Here is a 6,450-nt window from a genome sequence, read left to right as displayed (position 1 = left end):
TTTTTCTGATTTTCTTATTTTTAGAAACGAACATCACCAGTGTTCTTTAAAATTCAATCTTTAGACACTGTTTTAAAGGAGTTCTTACAGTGATATGTTGCACTTTTGTAAGATTAAATAAATGAAATACTTAATTAGAAACTAAAAATATTTTTTGAACAGAATATGAAAGCTGGAGGCCGCTTTAAATGAATCTAATCTCGTCCTCTTTTATGCTGAAAGAGCGCCCACAACAACTAACTTTGGATGACTCATCTATGCATAGAAAAACATCTTTAAAATTGACACAAATATTGTTGTCATTTGTTTGACCATTTGAAAGTTGGTGCTTTGACCCCTTTGCATTTAAGTTTTTGCTAGTATGAAACAAGAAAATCGTCAACTCCTCAATCAGTTCAAGGTACCAATATGCTTAACAACTATTTTCCTGTTTGCTGGTGCTTGAACTTACACCATTTTCATCATCGACAATTATTTTGTCTTCATCTTGAACACAACCAGGCCAATTAATTTATTAACTTGTATTTGATGCTCAAGCTCTTTCATTCTGTGTCAATTTCTGGATACTTTATCTCTGGTCGCTAAAGCCCCTTTTTATATTTTCACTGTCGGTGCTTAGTATGATTTTGTTATTTTGTTCTCTTTCAAGGTATTTTTCTCCTTAAGATGACTTTTTTATCTCCCACAAAAGGCTCGCTGTATTTCAGCCTAGGCTATACCCATACTTGCTGAAACAAAAAAAAAGTAATCTACGTTACTTATTTTGTAATCAACGTTACCATTTTTAGAAACTATTTATTTATGCCTAAATATCAGTTTTTCCTCCAGGAACAAGTAGTTTTATTACATTTAACTACTATATTATGATCCACAGTATAGGAACATGTCAAATATTTGGAGAAGAACTACTTATTGGTGTTGCAGATATCACAAGTCGATATTTTTGTAATCTACGTTACCAACTTTGGTATCACATTTGTTACACCTTTATAAAATCTAAGATGATCTGGTATAACACAGATAACATACATTTATCTGTGTAGATCTGTTATGATAAAAATTTATGAACAAAACATTTGGGTAAGCAAAAATGGAGACCAAGAAAGGAAAGGATTTGTTACAAACTTAGTGGGCTATGTAACTAATATTTGCAATTTATGTTTGAATTTATAAATGTATCAGATCAATTTTATTAGAATTTAAGATGTATAATTCAATTATAATCTTAAAACTACAATAAAAAACAACATTTTTATTACTTACCCTGTTTTGTTTTGCTGAAGATAACTGGAACTCAGTAATATAGTGTTTCTGCGCGGAAATTGCAAATGCAAATGGCGGAATAAGTGGCAAATTTGAAATAAAGGGAAACAAACTATGTGTATATTGATCTAGAAGGTTATATTACGGAACCTTGAAACAGTTTAACATTATCTCGGACATGAAAATCAAATTATTTGCCGAAATTGAAAAACCGTGGTAACGTTGATTACATCTCGTAGATTACATCTTTATTGTCACGAGCATGAATTTTTTTACAAACAATTAACTTTTACAAAATATAAAGTATTGAATGTTTAACAAGTCTATTCTAATTGATAATAGTCTGTAAAGAGCACCCTATGCTACAATATTTGAGTAATAGCAGTAACGTAGATTACAGTCTTAACTTTACTTTACAAATATTAAGTTTGTGTTTCTGGTGTAAACTTCTTTTATGAAATAATTTAATCATTGTATTGCATTTTGTTTATACTATGTTTTGTTAGTATTAACATCTGTTTAAACACCTTTTAATGTGTTTATTGCCTGTGCTTTTTTTGTTCGCAAACTAAGTAACGTAGATTACATTGGGTTTGGAGACAAGAAATTTTTTTTTTAAAACGAAAAATGCAAAGAGCTTTACTCAGAATTTATTTTAAATGTCAAACTTCAATATATCATTAAACAAAAAATAAAAAAAATATGTTCAGTTTTGACAAAATGATGCAGCACTTATGTGTTGAATCATGTAACCCTTTACGGAGACAGCGTATTTTTCTTTAAAATTGATATTGTTTGTTTGTTTCTTTTTCTAAATACCAGTTTCTTACATCTATTGTGTATATGAGTTAAAGGTAGGAACCATGTAATGTTGAAAAAATAACAAAACTCAACTGTATAAGTGTATATGTTTTAACTTTCGTTAAGAGACACTCAAATTTCAAACTTGGGCCTATCTTGTGAGAATAGGTGAGATGCTCTTGCAGTACTTCATGAGCACATATTTGATTTTTTTTTCTTTCTACAGTCTTAATTAAAGCACAGAAAAATGTCAATAAAAGTTGTCCAGAATGCATTATATATTTTAGTTCGCGTTTACTGATTATAACAACATTTTGAAACCGCCAGTCGACGAATTTTCTGCAAAAAATGGTCCGAGTTGGAGCATTCAGAACGTGCGCAATGACATCCTACTATTTGATATTCCTGTAAACATATTTCGGTCCTACTGTATATTTTCATTAATGCATTGGTGCATTAAAACTCCTGCAAGCGAAACGGTGAAAAAAAAGACAAATGGAAGAAGGTATGTGAAGTTGGCTTGTAGATTGTACATCGTAGTTCAGCTTGTAATTCGCCAAATTACAAGCTAGTAGTTGGGTATTCAGCGTGTAGTTCGAACCAGATACACCAGCATACGTTATATTTGAATTACAGGCTAGGAGTTGGGAATTCAGCTTGAAGTTCGAAACAGATGCACCAGCATACGTTATATTTTAATTAGAAGCTAGTAGTTGGGTATTTAGCTTGCAGTTCGGACCAACAAATACACCAGCATACACAAAATTTGAAAAACAAGCTAGTAGTTGGGTATTTAGCTTGTAGTTCGGACCAGATACACCAGCACACGTAACATTTGAATTACAAGCTAGTAGTCGGGTATTCAGCTTGTATATCGGACCAAATACACCAGCATAAATAATATTTGAATGACAAGCTAGTAGTTCGGTATTCAGCTTGTAGTTCGGACCAAATACACTAGCATACGTTATATTTGAATTACAAGCTAGCAGTTGGGTATTTAGCTTGTAGTTTAACCCAGATACATCGGCATACTTTATATTTGAATTACAAACTTGTAGTTTGGACCAAATACACCCGCATACACAATATTTGAATTACAAGCTAGTAGTTGGGTATTCAGCTTGCAGTTCGAACCCGATACACCAGCATACGTTATATTTGAATTACAAGTTAGGAGTTGGGTATTCAGCTAGAAGTTCGGACCAAATACACCAGCATACACAATATTTGAAATGGAAGCTAGTAGTTGGGTATTCAGCTTGTAGTTCGGACCAAATACACGAACATACACAACATTTAAATTAGTAGTTGGGTATCCAGTCTGTGTTTCGGACCAGATACACCAGCATAATCAATATTTGAATTACAAGCTAGTAATTGGGTATTTAGCCTGTTGTTCGGACCAGATTCACCAGCACACGTTATTTTTGAATTACAAGCTAGTAGTTGGGTATTCAGCTTTTAATTCAAACCAGATACATCAGCATACGTTATATTTGAATTACAAGCTAGGAGTTTTTACCAGGTACAACCTGTTACGTTATATTTGAATTACAAGCTAGGAGCTGGGTATTCAGCTTGAAGTTCGGACCAAATACACCAGCATACAAAATATTAAAATTTCAAGCAAGTAGTGGGGTATTCAGCTTGTAGAATTACAAGCTATTAGTTGAGTATTCAGCTTGTAGTTCGGACCCAAAACACAACATACGCAATATTTGAATGACAAGCTATTATTTGGGTATTCAGCTTGTAGTTAGAACCAGATACACCAGCATACGTTATATTTGAATTGCATGCCAGTAGTTGGGTATTCGGCTTGTAGTTCGAAACAGATACACCAGCATACATAACATTTGAATTACAAGCTTATAGTTAGGTATTCAGCTTGTAGTTCGGACCAAATACACCAGCATACGCAATATTTGAAATACAAGCTAGTAGTTGAGTGTTCAGCTTGTAGTTCGAACAAGATACACCAGCATACGTTATATTTGAATTTCAAGCAAGGAGTTTAAACCAGGTACAACATCATACGTTATTTTTTAATTACAAGCTAGGAGTTGGGTATTCAGCTTGAAGTTCGGACCAAATACACCAGCATACACAATATTTGAAATACAAGCTTGTAGTTTGGACGAGATACGTCAGCATACGTTTTAATTGAGTAACTTGCTTGTAGTTGGGGTATTCAGCTTGTAGTTCGGACCAAAAACACCAGCATACACACTATTTGAATTACAAGCTAGTAGTTGGGTATTCAGCTTTTTGTTCGTCCCAGTATAAATAAAATTTGAATTACAAGCTTGTAGATGGGTATTTGAATACAGAAAGACAAGGTTTTGATTCAAATATTATATATGCTGATTTATCTTGGCGAAACTACAAGCTGAATACACAACAACAAGCTTGAATAGTGCTTGTTATATTATCTGAGCCGGACAACAATCTGAAATATTGTGATTCTTTTATGTGGGTCGAACTATATGCTGAATACCCATCTACAACCTTGTAATTGAATTATTTTGTATTTTGATGTATCTAGGACTAATAACAAGATGAATACCCGACTACAAGCTTGTAATTCAAATGTAATATATCCTGATGTATCTGGGCTGAACTTAAAGCTGAATTCCAACATTCAGGCTTGTAATTCAAATATTATGTATACGGATGTATCTTGGTCGAACTACAAGCTGAAAACCCAACTACAAGCTTTTAATTGATATATTTTGTATTTAGATGTATCTAGGACTAATTACAAGATGAATACCCAACTACAAGCTTGTAATTCAAAAATGAAATATACTGATGTATCTGGGCCGAACTACAAGCTGAATACCCAAGGCATAGCTTGTAATTCAAATATAATATATCCTGATGTATTTGGGCTGAACTTCAAGCTGAATACCAACCTTCAGGCTTGTAATTCGTATATTATGTATGCTGATTTATTTGGTCCGAACTACAAGCTGAATACCCAAATGCAAGCTTGTAATCAAATATTGTGTATGCTAGTGTATTTGGTCCGAACTACAAGCGGAATACCAAACTACTAACTTGAAATTCAAATATAACGTATGTTGATGTATCTGGGCTGAAATACAAGCTAAATACCCAACTACTAGCTTGTAATTCACATATTGTGTATGCTAGTGTATTTGGTCCGGACTACAAGCGGAATACCCAACTACTAACTTGTAATTCAAATATAACGTATGTTGATGTGTTTGGGCTGAAATACAAGCTAACTACCAAACTACTAGCTTGTAATTCACATCTTGTGTATGCTAATGTATTTGTGTTCCGAACTACAAGAACATGTAATTCAAATAGTGTGTATGCTGGTGTATTTGTTCCGAATTAAAAGCTGAAAACACAACTATTAGCTTATAATTCAAATATGACATATGTTAGTGTATCTGGTCCAAACTACAAGCTGAATTCCCAACTACTAGCTAGTAATTCAAATATTGTGTAGGCTGGGATATTTGGTCCGAACTACAAGCTGAATACCCAACTACTAGCTTGTAATTCAAATATTGTGTATGCTGGTGTATTTGGTCCGAAATACAAACTGAATTACCAAATTCTTGCTTGTAATTCAAATATAATGTTTGCTGGTGAATTTGGTCCGAACTACAAGCTGAATACACAAGTATTATCTTGTAATTCATATATTATGTTTGCCGGTGTATTTGGTCCGAACTACAAGCTGAATACCCAACTACTAGCTTGTAATTCAAATATTGATTATGCTGGTGTATCTGGTCCGAAATACAGACTGAATACCCAACTACTAGCTTGTTATTCAAATATTGTGTATGCTAGTATATTTTGTCCGAACTACAAGCTAAATGCCCAACTACTAGCTTGTGATTGAAATATAACGTATGCTGGTGTATCTGGTTCGAACTACCAGCTGAATACCCAACTTATAGCTTGTAATTCAAATATTGTGTTTGCTCGTGTATTTGGTCCGAACTACAAGCTAAATACCCATCTCCTAGTTTTACTTCAAATATTATGTTTGCTGGAGGTTTTGGTCCGAACTTCAAGCTGATTACCTAACTACTAGCTTGGAATTCAAATATTAATTATGCTGGTGTATCTGGTTCGAACAAAAAACCGAATATCCAACTACTAGCTTGTAATTCAAAAATTGTGTATGCTGTTGTATTTGGTCCGAACTACAAGCTGAATACCCAACTACAAGATTGTAATTAAAATATTATGTATGCTGGTATATTTTGTCCGATCTACAAGCTGAATACCTTACGTCTAGCTTGTTTTTCATATATTGTGTATACTGGTGTATTTGGCCCGAACTACAAGCTAAAAACCCAACTACTAGCTTGTAATTCAAATATAACGTATGCTGGT

This window comes from Ruditapes philippinarum, unplaced genomic scaffold (genome assembly GCF_026571515.1).
Source record: "Ruditapes philippinarum isolate M1 unplaced genomic scaffold, ASM2657151v2 ctg2875_1_1_1_1, whole genome shotgun sequence".
NCBI lineage: Eukaryota > Metazoa > Mollusca > Bivalvia > Venerida > Veneridae > Ruditapes > Ruditapes philippinarum.
This window is presented reverse-complemented; position numbering follows the sequence as displayed.